The following is a 14844-nucleotide window of genomic DNA, read 5'->3' on the forward strand; positions in this document are numbered from 1 at the left end:
TCACTTACTTGCTCTCAGGTCACTCAACCTGGAGAAATCAAGACAGCCTGGCTCCCGAACATCAGACAGGCAACGGTTTCCAGGTAAGCACGTCACCCTGGCTAGCAACAAGAAGTGGGGTGCTGCAGGAATTAGGATGTCAGAGGACCAGATGGCAGAGACTTCCAGAAAGGGATCTGGAAGGAGGAGGACCCATCTCCAGTCTTCCCAGCCCCGTTCCAGAAAAATGGACACCTCATCCTTATCACCACAGCATGACACTCCCCCATTGGGTACTTCTGCTTGTGAGGTCTTCACAGGCGAATTCACAAAAGTCTCCAAATTGAAAGGCCCCAGTGACTCATCTGCCCAGGTCATGGACAAACATTAGGAGCCATCTGGGCTGGCAGGCATGGAATAAGGCATGACCAAAGTATGCAGAGAATGGAGAGCAGAGACAAATATGGCACACTCAGAAGCTGCTCTTGCATTTTGCAGCCCAATGATGGTGAAAGGGATGGTTCAAAGGTTTAAACCCACATAAGCAAGGCTGCTCTCATTCCAAGAGCCATGCTGCCCATAAGGAATCTATATCAGAACTCACCAGAAAGAACCATTCCTGAATGTCAAGCAGACATCTGGTCCATTCCAGGTACTTGCCATGTATTTTTTTAAATTTTATTTTATTGAATCACCGTGAGATACAGTTACAAGCTTTCATGTTTAAGTTACAATCATACAATGTTCAGATACCCATCCCTCCAACAGTACACATTTCCCACCACCAATCTTCCCAGTATACTCCCCTTTCCCACCCTCCCCCTGCCTCCATTGCAGACAATTTCCCAATTTCCCACATACTCTCTGTCTACTTTGGGGCATTATGGTTTGCAACACAGATAATGAGAGGCCATCACTTTTGGTCCTTCATCTACTTTCAGCACACATCTTCCATTCCGACCGATCCTCCCAACCAACCATCATTTTCTTAGTGATCCCTTCTCCATTCCAGCTGCCCCCCACCACCCCCCGCTCATGAGGCAGGCTTCAAACTATGGAGCAATCTTCCTGGCCCCTGTGTCTACCGTCCTTGGGTTTCAGAAACTTACCATGTGTTAATTCATTTCACAGCCTCCACACACATGCCCAGTCAGTTTTTCAGGTAGAAAATCAAGGGCCGGAAAGAGGAAGATGGCTCCAAGAGCTGAAGTACATGGATTGATTCAATCTCCCATACCACATGGTCCCTTAAGCACCACTGGAACAACCCCAAGCACCACCAGACATGGGCCCCCAAAATGCATACTAAAAGAAAATCAAGATAAAGAATTCCTAAGCTTCTTAAAGTCTTGCAGCTTGCTGGAAGCATACATAGAGTGTGGCTCCAGAATCCACATAGTTCCAATAATAAAATTAATGGATTGTTTCATTTAAATGCACTTATTTTTAGACAACCTATAAGACACATTTTTTTTTCTTAAAAAAACAATGCCTCCATTCCAAATAAATCAAGGTCAAATTAAATGAAGAGTTCAAGGGAACAATAAATAGCCCAATATGGGAAAAATAAATGGTTTTAAAACATATGACTGTTCAATAAATAGGCCTCAGCAATAAAAGCTCCCAGGGCCAGAAACAGTTTAGGGGTAAAGGCATGTGCATGTGGTGACCCAGATGTGATCCCAGTATCACATAGTCTCAAACATCATTGGGAGCATGACTGTGGGAGCTGAGCAGCACAGCATCCTAAGGTCTTGAAAGACCCCCCGACCTTGGGAGGTCCCTCCCCGCAAAAGTTGTCACTTAAAGACCAAATGTGGAAAATGTTACTAAAGAGGCCAGATAATTAATTTCCTCCCTACACCAACACATAAAATGCTTAGACTTTCATATTTTGGGGCCTCCCCAGCAGTTTTGGGGGCCACCAGAACTTCACCCCATGGTTCCAAGGAAGCCAGGTGGTGCCAGAGATCAAACTTGGAAACCTGAGCATGCCAGATCTGTGCTCAGTCCTTTGAGTTTTCACTCTCGGCTCCCATTAAGTGGGTTTCAATCTGATGGAGAAGCCACATGATTCGAAGGAATGACACCAGCTCCCAAAAGACTGGGGTTTGGATACAGACTTGCCCTCTTAGCCATGCTTGGCCATTCCGTCCAACACCATCATTCTCCTTCCTATAGAGAAGGCACATGGAGCCCTGGAGATTGGCATGCAGTGGGGACTCGGGAAATATTCATTTCCTTTTTGGCATGTAAAATGAATCACACCTCAAGGAGACACAAGCATGACAAGAATAAAATTCAAATTTATAGTAACTTCCATAGTCCAGTAAGATTGAAAAAAAGCTAATAAAACTGGGCAAAAGATATGAAGTTAATTGACAAATACTAAACATTACACTAACAGGAGGGATATTATAGGGGGTAAAATCACTATATGCAACTGACTCCTGGTCAAATCCAGAGCACTACATGTGACCCCTGGAACATGGTCAGGGGTCACTCCTGAGCACAGAGCCAAGAACAGCACCTGGGCACCACTGGGTGTGGCTAACATTCCACCACCCCCACCACACACACACACACACACACACACACACACACACACAGAGACACACACACACACACACTTCACTATCAAGAAAAGGAATTCAAAGTTTAGAGATAGATCTCAATGGGTTGGAGCAGAATGTAGGAGGCCTGGTTCAATCTAGGCATGGTGCCCTGAGCACTAGGAGTAACCCAGGATACTTAGCACTGAGACAGCAGTAGTCCCTAGGCACTGCTGGATTTGGCCCCAAAATTAAAAACTTGGGGGGAAAAAAGAAAAGACAAGGTTTTTAATATTTGGGGTAGATTGGGAACTGCAATTAAAACAATGCCTACTTTATAGATTAAGACTGGAAAAACTTAACATGTTTATATTCTTCTGTGTTCGCTGAGTTTAAGGAAACAAGCAGTTACATACACTGATAGAGGAAGTGCAAATAATCTGCACTTAGACACGACAGCGGGCAATTTGTCAAAACTCTCCATTTAAAATGATCTTTGAGGGGGACAGAGGAGACAAGGTTGGAAACGTGGCTTGCATGTGACAGCCCCTAACTCAATCTGGAGCACCACACTAACAGCACCCTCCAACACTGCTGGGGACGCCACCACTGCTGCACCTGAGGAGCACTGTGCCGCCCAGTCCAGCACCAAGCCAAGGGACTGGCACAGCTCGGTCGAGGATCACCGACCTGTGGCTCCTGGACACAGCCTGGCAGCCCCCCAATCCTTGCCAAATTACTCTTTGATTAGAAATTGATTGTACCTCTAGAAATCTCAAAAATGATTTATTTGTGAATATAAACAATGATGTAGGCCATAGATTTCCCTACTACTTTTAGAGCATAAAGTTGGACCAGAACATACCGCAGGCAGGGTGCTTGCCTTGTATGTGGTTAAACCAAGTTCAATTCCTAGCAACATATTTGGTTCCCCAAGTCCACCAGGAATGATCCCTGAATGCAGAGCCAGGAGTAAGCCCTGAGCTCCACTGGGTGTGGTCCCAAAACCAAAATAAGTAAATAAACTATGGTGCACGCATATTCTGTAATACAAAAAAGGAGGAAAACCTTTCACATTGGTACATACAGATCTTCAGTATACAGCATTACATTCCTGAAGTAAATCAGAGAAAATTTTATGTGATGTTTCTACATCCATGTTTATAAGAACATTTGTCCTCTGAAAAGGCCAAGAGACTCAGAGAGAAAGAGAGTATATAGGGTGGATGATCTGGATACTATCCTTAGCATCCAATATGGTCCCCTGAGCCCCGGCAGGACTGATTTCATAGTGCAGAGCCAGGAGTAACCCACAAGCATCATCAGGTGTGGCCCCAAAACCAAATAATTTAAAATATAAAAATAAGCCTAGAAATAGTGGTTCACAGTAGCAAAGAACATACCTAGCATCTAGACATTGGCTTTTATAATATGTTGGTGTCAGGGATAATACCCAGTGTTGATCAGGAGGTGCTCTCAGCATAGGGGTCACTCCAACGCATTCTTGGGAAACCATGCAGTGTCAGGAATCAAACTTAGAGATTCACACATGCAGGTAAGCCCTATCTTACTTATCTTACCCAGTCACATCTCTCCAGTTCCCAGGTGTTGGTCTATTTATTTATTTATTTATTTATTTTTAACCACTCCTGGCTGTGCTCAGGGCTTAATCCTAGTGGGCTCAGGGGACCATGTGGGGTGCCAGAGATAAAATCCAGGTTTGTGCAGGATGCTGCTGCTATCCTACTGTGACCAGACGGGAGGAGTCAGATGCTGGCCTTTGGTCTCATTCCCTGGCCATGTTTTCTTAAAAATCTGGATTAAGTTAGTGTCCGCCAGACTTCCTCCTAGAAAAGTTGCCATGTTTTACCTCCACAATAAATGGGTATCTCACAGGAAAATAGTTTGAGGCTATGTAAACATACTGACTCTTCATACTCACAAATTTTAGAATCCATTGATGATTCTTAACAGAATCAATTATAGCTGACAGATGGTGCTTTTCCAATTCTCTATTTCCATCTACACTTAGTTGGGAGCGTACTGAAATGATGAACTTTTCTTTTTCCTTATATGTTTAATTTTTTATTTCTATCGCATGTGCATGTGCGACCAGGGCTCCGGCAGCCAAAGACCTCCAGGACCAGACACCACCATGCTGAGACCACTCTCCGCACACATGAAGGTACTGGCAGAGGGACAAAGTCACGCGGGTTCCGGGGCCGAGATCTCCAAGCCTACTCGGATTTGGGCCGAGCATCCTCCACCCAGATCCTCCAAATTCCAGTAGGCGGGGGTCACACCCACCAACTGGCCCCCTGGCGCCGAGTAATCCCATCAACGGCCAAGACTCAGAGACTATAAAAACCAGCTCCCGGAACCGCGGGACATCTTATTATGACATCTTATTATCTCATTCCTACTTTGGACAAACTGGCAGGTTACCTAATGTAGCCTGCCCACACGGCAGAGTCTGGCAAACTCCCCATGGCGTACCCAATATGCCAAATACCAGTAACAATGATGGGTCTCATTCTCCTAAAGAGCCTTGACTATAATCTCAGGGCTAGGATGAAGGAGACATTACTGGGGCCTGCTCGAGGCAATCGACGAATAACAGGATGATTTGTGATTTGTGATCGCATGTGCATAAATTCCTTTTTCTTTTGTGGGGGTGGGGGAGCAAGCATACTGGTGGTGTTCCAAGGCTCCTTCTGGCTCTGCTCAGGGGTCAACTCCTACTAGCAGTGTTTGGGGAGATCATATGTAGAGCAGGGGATTGAACAGAGGTTGACTGCCTGCCAGAAAAGTGCATTGCCTTGCACTCTTTTTCCTGCCCCTTTTAAAAAGCAAACTAGATTATATAGCCTGTTGTTGTCATTACCCACTTTGTTGCTTAAATTGCCTTGAACTTGGCCTGCAGGACCCCTTTATGCTGGCTATTTTGACATGTCTTCTTAATTTTCTGATGATTTCTGGCACAAAATCTTACAGACTCAGCTTCTACCTTCCATCTCTAGAATCAATTACTTCTTCAAATAATCCTGATTCTTTTTAGTAAAACATGGCATTTAAAAACCAAGATCCAGGGACCAGAGAGAGAGAGGGCATAACTTATGCCCAAAGGGCATAACCTGAGGCATATCATGAGGAAACTGCAGGAAAATCCACACTGAGGGTAATTATCCAGAAAACAGACTATGTTTTCCAAAACTGTCAACATCGCCAAATACAAAGATGATTCAGGAAGTGGTCCACATGAAAGAGGCTAAACAAAAGGTAGGATGTTTGCCTTGCACATGGATGACCCAGATTTGATCCCTGGCATCCCACATAGTCCCCCAAGTACCACCAGGAGTAATTCCTGAGTGCACAGCCAGGAGCAACCCCTAAGCATTGGCAGGTGTGGCCCCAAAAACAAAAAAAATAAATAGAATAACGGTCAGTCACGGTCCTCCCATTGTTCATCGATTTGCTCGAGCGGGCCCAGTAACATTGTGAGACTTGTTACTGTGTTTGGCATATCGAATACATCACGGGGAGCTTGCCAGGCTTTGCCGTGCAGGCGAGATACTCTTGGTAGGTTGCTGGGCTCTCCAAGAGGGGCGGAGGAATCGAACTCAGGTCGGCCATGTTGGCTGTGTGTAAGGCAAACGCCCTACCCGCTGTGCTATTGCTCCAGCCCAAATAGAATAACATAAAGGCTAAACTAAACAGACAGGACAAGTCATGCAACACATAGTTCTAGATTTGCTTTTGCACATATTTTTAATTTTTTTTTAAGGTTTGGGGGCTACACCCAACAGTACTCAAAGCTGACTTCTGGCCCTACAGTCAGAGATCACTTCTAGTAAGTTCAGGGAACAATCAGATGTCAGGGATTACCAGGTCATCTGCGCGCAAGGCAAGCAACCTATGCACTGTACTATTGCTCCAGCCCATAAACGCATTATTGGGGTACTGGTAAGACCTGAAAAAGACCTCTGGATTAAATAATAGCCTATCATCACAATTTTATGTCTTGAGAGTTAATAGTTATGCTGTTGTTAAAAAATGGTCCCATTTTTTAGGAAACAAAAAAGTATTTAGAAGTAAAAGAACACTTTGTTGTTTTGTCCTTACTCAGTTTGTTTTAAAATTTATTGAGTCACTGTGGATCCGAAAGTAACAAAATTATTCATGATTAAGTTTCAGGTGTACAATGATGGAGCATCAATCCCTTCACCAGTGTTCCCTTTCCTCCACCAATATCCCCAGTTTCCCTCCCACCCCCCAGCTTGCATTTGTCTGCAACTTAACATTAAATGACATTCCAAAATTAGTAACTGCATACAAACATGAGAAAATAAAGCAACTGCAGTAAAGGCCAACAATTCAAGGCTCTGGTAAAGATTACCCGTGGAATTTGGGGGCAAAAAGGGTTGGGTCACAGCAATGCTTAGGGGTTACTCCTGGCCCCACTCTCAGGAATCACTCCTGGTGGTGTTCGGGGACCAGATGAGATGCTGGGGACTGAACCCAGATCGACCGGGTACAAGGCAACTGCCCTACCCACTGTACTATCACTCTGGCCCTCTGTGAATTCTTTAATTATATTTTTAACTTCTTGGTAAATCAAAAGTAGTATCAAAATAGAAAAAAAAATAGAGAGCAATCAGTGCATGGGTTCAAAAACAGAAGTCGATTCCTGAGGGTTAAATTCATGATGGCTGACCCTTAGAATCACAGAGATAAAATGAAGCAAGACCACTCTTGTATCAATATTTGTCTCCCTAGAATAAGCTCCCCTCAGAGCTTCTGTTCTAGGATCCTGAAAAAAAGCCGCTCAGGAAGGCCTCTCAAAACCAGCTCATTAATCAAATTCCACAAAAGCAGCAAGGATGTAGTCAAGCCTTCCTCAGTACAGGTTTGTGCTAATTTTCTTCAGTGAAAGACCAAAGTTTCCTGACACTATGAATAGCTGGTGACAGCAATGAGGATTTGTCTGGAACATATCATCTATAAAAGGACTGGTCATAAGAAACCATGATGAAGGATCAAGGTCTTGGTTCCAGCTCCTCCACTCTTTCATTAGATCTTGAGGCATTAAGCAACAAGGTGGGGGTTCAGAGGTCAGAGGGTGCCACATGTATTTCTGTTCCATTCCTCTGGTGCATTTTCAGATCTCTGAGAAGGCTCCCAGGGAGGCAGTTGGCCACAGGGACTTGCAGAAAGAATAGTTCTGTCACCTACAACCCACCTCTCTCTGGTGCTTTAGTTTGCAGAAAGTACACAAGCATTTTACTTTATCGTTCCCTTAAAGTGATTTTCTGGGGGCTTTATTTTTGGGGGGGGCCACACCCAGCTGTGCTCAGAGCTTACTCCTGGCTCTGTGCTCAGGGATTATCCTGACAGGCTCAGGGGACCATATGTGACGCTGGGAACTAAACCCTGGTCAGTCACTTGCAAGGCCAGCACTCTACCCTCTGCCCCCAAGGTGATTTTTTTAATTTTCAGTTTTACAGTAACACAAGGAAATAACTCATTTTTCAAACAATAGGATAAATTATATCTACCCTGGACTTTGAGGCCAATTAGAAGAGATGACTGGTTCCTGAAGAGATAAAGACTGAGATAAGAAGAAAAACAGAGAAGCAAATTAGTTTCTAGACTTAGCAAAACTAAGATCAGACCACAGGGAAGCCCCATAGAAATACAATCCTTCTTCCTCTTTAAATTTGTACAACACCAGAGAAAGAGAGGGAAGAAGAGAGGGAGGGAGGGAGGGAGGGAGGGAGGGAGGGAGGGAGGGAGGGAGAGAAACATACATTTGTCCCACATACATTAATTCATTTAAGTTCAGTCTACAGAGGCAACTCTGGTAACTTTGGCTTGTTGCTAGAGGCGTGTTTATAAGATAGCACAAACAAAGAAGATGCCGTTCTCAGCAGTCCCACTCCTGGACATAACCATGGTCTTCTGACACACTGGCCCTCCCATGGAATAGCACACAGACCTTGCCAGGGTGTACCATTATTCACCTGTCTTCAAAGAGACCAATCAATTTCATCTTCCAGGAGTAAACCTTCCACCACAGACTCCCTCAAAGTAGGGCCCTCACCCAGACCCAAAGACAAAATTCCTGTTGAAAAAAGCCTGTTCTCCACCCAAGAAAAATCAGGCATAATTCTCGGACAGCCTAAGGCTCCTCATTGTGCATTCACCAACGTCAACGGCATCCAGATTCCAAACCAAACTCAGCAAAATTGTTCTCTTGTCACCTCTTAAAGCTGAGAAAACTGAGAACCAGAGTTAGCAAATGGCAGGTCCAGGATCCATGCAGGCCCAGGGTCAGCCTGCTCTGCCCCAAAACCTCACAGGGTTTGCCCACATCCATAAAATTCTCCCTTCCCTTCCTACCCGTCTCCCCGCTCCGTGCATGGAGACATGGAGACTAGTCTGGAGAATTTCACCGCAACCATCAAACCGATACCCACCCCCCTACTCCCACTTCAGTGCCCTGGGAGCAAGTGACAAATCAAATTCTACTCTTAAATTCCGGCGAGAAGCAGAAGATAGGGAAATGGGCTTTACACCTGCTATGCATTTTTTTTTCTTCCCTTACCCAAAGGAAGGGTTCTTTGAATGATCTGCCAGTATGGACGGATCGGGGCAGCGGGGACAGACACATCATTATGTAATGTCAGGGGGGCAGGCGACCGACAGCGAGGGTGAGGCCGGGGGCCATTGCAGCTCGCATCGCTCGCGAAAACAAACCTTTACCTTGACGTTTGCAGAGTGTCGGTGGCAGGGGCCTACGCATGCCTAACTGGGTTTCTGCAGGAGCTGAACACGGATCCCTATGATTCTCAGGCCTCAATGAACTGATCGGGAAAGCCGGAAAGAAAGAAAAGGCAAAGGAGCAAAGAGGCGAGAAACGGCGAGGACGCCCGGGCATCAGCAGGGCAGGGCTGAACCGAGAGGATGGAGCCCAATTGTCCCAGTCCCGCGATGCGTGTTTATTTTTTTTCACCCGCTTCTGTTTACACCCCCAAAACACAGCGCGGCGGCCTTGGGCGTCTGGAGTCACCCGACCCAGCCCTAGCGCCGCCCGGAGCGGATCCACGACCCGCAACCGCTCGCTCCGGCCCGCAATCGCCCGGCCCGCGCGGCTCTGTCTGGGGAAGGGTCAGCAGGGCCGGAGGACCCCTCCCCCCACCCCCCAGGCGCGACCGGGAGCGCTGCCTAGGCTGGGCCGTCTCCATGACAACCGCGGGCGCCGGCCCCGTGCGCGCAGCGGGGTCGGGAGGCTGGCGGCGGGTCGCCCCGGTGCAGCCAGCCCCCAGCGCTCCTCCGGGCCGGGCCGGCGCGGCCCACCTACCTGGTAACCCGGGCCCGCGGCTCCTGGCTCGGCCGTCCCGCCGTCCCGGGTCTCGACGGGCCCCGTGCCCGAGCCCCTCCGCTGCAGCGCCACCGCCTGGTCGCGAGGACGCAGGCTGTGGCCGGGCTCCCGGAGCGGGTCCCTTCCGCGGCGCGCTCAGGGGCCGCGAACCCTCCGCCGGCCGCGCAGCTCGAACCCCCCGCCGCCGTCGCCGCCGACACCGCCGCCGCACCTGCGAGCGCGCGCCGCCCCGCCCCGCGCCCAGCCGCCGCCGCCGCTGCCGATGCTGCCGGGCGCGCGCCGCCCCGCCCCGCCCCGCCCCGCCCCGCCCCGCCGCCGGACTGCGCGCGCGCACTTCGGCCGCCTCGCTCGGGCCCGCCCACACCCGATGGGATCCCGCCTCCCGATTGGTCGCCGACTCCGAGTCTGGCTTCTCGCCAGACTTCGCTCTCACCTGCGACCGTATCACCTGCGAGGACAGCTTCAGCTCGGAGATTCAATCGAATGCTGGCTAGATTGTGGGCGTTCACGCAGAGCGACCTTCGGAGGTGTAGTGGCCCCATAGTCGAAAGGGTTCCAAACAAGAGCCCGAGCCGCGCGGAACGCCCCTGCCGATTGCCCCACTCCCTCTCGGGGCAGAAGCGTGCACGCCCTAGTTTAGGAAACTGAACGATGCACCCAGAAACAAGCAAAACTTATCACGCCTTGAAGACACAAGTAAGCAAAAAAGAAAAGTTGTTTCCATACTTCCAGACCTGTTCTGGCCATAGCGTTCTTGCCAAATACTAACTTCCTGCGCTTTCCCCGCTTTTATTTTTTTCCTGGTGAAAGAGATGGGGGGGGGGGGGAAGGGGGGTCATGTTAAAATTATTTTAATACTTATTTTTGAGCAGAGATAGATATCTGAATATGGACTGAGTAGGAATATTTTTATCTTTGAACTTTCAATTTTTGCTTTTGGATCACACACGGCAGTGCCCATCCAGGCTTACTCCTGACTCTACGCTCAGGGATCCCTCCTGGTGGACTCTGGACAGCCCAAGGCAAGCAACTTAAGCGCTGTACTATCTCTCTACCCAAACTCTTAAATTTTTATTGAATAAACTTCATCTTTAAATACTGTCAACGAAGTATTTTTACATTCCTCAGGTATGAAAGTAAGCACATGGCTGTGCAGAAACACTGAAACTTCAGGCCAGCCAGCTAGAACTGGGCCCCTGAGTCCACTCAGGATGCCCCAACATGTTAAATAAAGGATGGAAACAGTGAACAGTGAAATAAAGAGTAAAACGATGAAGAATAGTGATGAAGAAATGGGAATTATCAAAAAGAGCAAAAGGTATAACCATATAACTATATGGTTATAAAGGTACAATGGCAATGGTACAATGGATCCCCAGAGCAGTGCCAGGAGTGACCCCCAAACACAGAGCTGGAAGTAACTCCTGAACACTACTGGTTGTGACCCCCAAGAAAACAACAACAAAAAATAGAGAACAGTGGCAGATTTGGGCTGGCAAATGAAAAAAGTAGTGCTTGAAGATAAATCAGTTGACAGTGCTTAGTCTAAGGAACAAAGAAAAAAAGAATGAAGATGCATAAACTTCATTTGCTTTCTGTATATATACACATCAGTATATATGTAATATATCAGTGTATATATAATAGGATTTGAAGGAGAGAAGAAAAATACAAAATATATAAAGAAATAATAAAGTTTCCCAATATGATAGCAATCTGAAGAAAGATGTCTATATACATATTCAAGAATGGATACTTTAGTTATAGTATGTTATCTGGATTCTTTCACTCAAGGTAATTGTTTTGAAGTGTACCCATGTTGTTGAATATATCCTTAGTTCATTCTCTTCATCACTCAATATTTCTTTCATTGAGTAGACTTACCATGCTTTTTTTAAATCCATTTCCCTGTGGTGGATATTTAGGCTGCTTCCTTTTTTTGTTGTTGTAATTGGTGGTGGTGGTGGTGGTGGTGGTGGTGATGTCGGCTTCTTTGTTTTCTGGCCACACCCAGGATATGCTCAAGATTATTCCTCTGTATTCAGGAATCACTCCTGTTGGGGCTTAGGAGACAGATCATATGTGGTGCAGAAGATGGAAGTGTGTAAGGCAAGCACCCTACCTGCTGTACTGTCTCTCCAGTCTCCAGCTTCAGTTTTTAAGAAATAAGACTTTATTATTTCTTATTGAGAAATAAGACTTTGAAACAGAGGTGTTGTTCAAGTGATGGAGCACATGCTTGCCTGTGTGGAATTCTGGGTTGACTCATAGCACCACATTGTCACCTCAGCTGTGGCTGTCTCCCTGATCACAACAGCATCAAGAATACCAAAGGGAAGGTTTGATTAATATATTTATGAACAAATATTTGTATTCACATAGAGTTTTCTCATTTCTGGGGTAAGTCCTAATGCCTAGGAGGAGATGGTTGTATCATATCCCACATACACCCTAGAAGGGTGTAGCATGTCCCACATACACTCTCTGTCTTGACTGCTGCTTTGTTACAAATTTTGACATCACAAGTTCTTCATTTTTGTTTGTTATCAAGATTTCATTGCGTCCTCTGGGTTTCCAAATGAATGTGAAGATCATCTTATTAACTTCTTCAGATAATGCGAGTGGAATTTTGTAAGAAATGTGTTTAATGTGTATGTCAATCTAAAAGAACATTGTTACCTTAAACTATAGGCCCTCCTGATAACTGAATATTGACTGACTTCCACCCACTTAGACATTATTTCTTTTATTTAATAGCACTCTACTATCTGATATAACTTGCTGGCAACATGAGGACAGACAACTTTTTTTTTTTGCACTTTTTATAGGGTAGTCTTTCTAGCAATGACATTTCTGTTTTGTTTTGTTTTCATTTTGACTTTGTTTTTAAAATATGGTAGTCCTCAGGAGCCACTCCTGAAGCACCTTTTTGCATTATTGTCACTTGCCCCAACTCATTTCCCACGCCACACAGAACAAGTCTGTGTTATGTGCAGCTTGAAAGATGGGGCTGCAGGGAAGTGAGGTTCATGCCATGTAGGAGCTCACTACAGACTGCCACTCTTCGGGTCCAGAATGGGTAGAGGAAAAGCGGCAGATCCCCTTCTTAAGGCTGCTGCCTCTCTCCTCCCCACTTCACACAAGTCACCCAGCCCACCGGCATCAGCAGCAACAAGCTCTTAGTCAAGACCTAGAAAATTACCATGAATGTGAGTGGATAAAGGAGATTAATAACTGAAATACTTGGCTTTTGGGCCACATCCAGCTGGGCTCAGGGCTTATTCCTGACTCTGCTCAGAGATCACTCCTGGTGGTGCTTAGGGTGATAGGGACAAAAGAAGAATAGGCAGGGCAAGATTAGGGAAATGGCCCCAAAGAAATAGAATCATCTGTATTGGAATGTCACAAGTTTGGCCTAGGTGGTGCCTGATAACCTGGAAGACCTAAGCCCTGCTAGATTTCAACACCAGAAGATAATCATTTCAGCATCCTCTCCCCCTTCTTAGAGCTTAATAAAGAAATGTTCCCTGGTCCACCTTTGTTAACAAAGTATGAAAAAGGGAAAGACTTTGGCCTTTCTCTAGAATCTGTCTTTGGGAGACCCCTCCCACAATCTGGGAGCTCTGCTGCATTCCTCGCCCTTCCCTTAAATAATGTCTTTTATGAATTTGGCCATTAGATTTCTGGTTGTTGGCTTTCGATCTTCAGTCTTTTTGAGAACAAGAACCTAAGTGCCTGCACCTGCTGTAACAAAGATACCAACCAGATGGGGTGTCAGGGATTGAACCCAGGTCAGCCACATGCTAGGCAAGTGTCCCACCCACCTTACTATCTCTCCACCCCCAATAACTAAAAGATTTAAAAGGGAAACAAAAAGGTTGGGTCTTTAAAAGAGGTCAGCTCAATACTTTTTGTTTTCTGCTTTTCCATCAGACTTTGAGACTTTACCTTCAATAACTTCTCATGTGGTGTGTTTTATTCATATCCTCGGATTTTTGGCTCTGTGAATCTGAAAATTCAAGGAGGTTTTCATGATTGCCTACATATAGTTTTTAAATATTGTGGTCTCTTCCCCCACCACTTACCTCCCACACAAAAAGATTTTGGAAAAGACCATAAGATGGTGTAGTAATTGTATATTGACACCATAAATATTAACACTATTATTTTGGGTCTTTTTAAATTTATTTCTTTATTGAATCATCTTGAGATACAGTTACAAAGCTTTCATGTTTGAGTTTCAGTCATACAATGATCCAACATCCATCCCTCCACTAGTGCACATTCTCCATCACCAATGTCCTCAGTAGCCCCCCCTCCCCACCGCAGCCCTCCCCATGCCTCTACTTTTGGGCATTATGGTTTGCAATATGATTCTGAGAGGCTATCATGTTTGGTTCTTTATCTACTTTCAGCACACATCTCCCATCCCGAATGATTCCTCCAACTATCATTCATTTAGTGATCCCTCCTCTATTCCAGCTACATTTTCCCCCATCTCAGGCTTCCAACTATGGAGACAGGCTTCCAATCATAGAGCAATCTTCTTGTGTCTATTGTCCTTGGGTGTCAGTCTCATATTATGTTCTTTTATATTCCGCAAATGAGTGCAGTCATTCTATATCTGTCCCTCTCTTTCTGACTCATTTCACTTAGCATACTTAGGATACTCTCCATGTCCATTCACTTACAAGCAAATTTCATGACTTCTACTTTCCAGAGTCTCCTGCCCCTGTGCCTGGCTGTCCTCGCGGGGGCCCCTTGCAAGGGGGCGGGTTGAGTTTCCCTCCCCACCCTGAGCAGAGCTCTGGCAGCCGAAGACCTCCAGAACCAGCCACAACCATGCTGAGACCACTCTCCACAACCATGAAGGTACTAGCAGAGGAACAAAGGCATGCGGGTCCCAGGGCTGAGATCTCCAAGTCTGTTCAG

At 46.2% G+C, this 14844-nt stretch overlaps 1 protein-coding gene across 7 annotated transcripts in view; it reads right to left on the minus strand.

Annotated features, from left to right (window-relative positions):
- Positions 1-10138, minus strand: part of INPP4A (inositol polyphosphate-4-phosphatase type I A) — a 135857-nt gene extending 125719 nt beyond the window's left edge. For all 7 annotated transcript variants that reach the window (XM_056127955.1, XM_056127947.1, XM_056127923.1 and 4 more), the window contains exon 1: positions 9892-10138. The gene's annotated coding sequence lies outside the window, so the exon portion shown is untranslated. The remainder of the gene's footprint in view (positions 1-9891) is intronic.
- Between the last annotated feature and the right edge of the window lie 4706 nt (positions 10139-14844).

This window comes from Sorex fumeus, unplaced genomic scaffold (genome assembly GCF_029834395.1).
Source record: "Sorex fumeus unplaced genomic scaffold, SorFum_2.1 ptg000006l, whole genome shotgun sequence".
NCBI lineage: Eukaryota > Metazoa > Chordata > Mammalia > Eulipotyphla > Soricidae > Sorex > Sorex fumeus.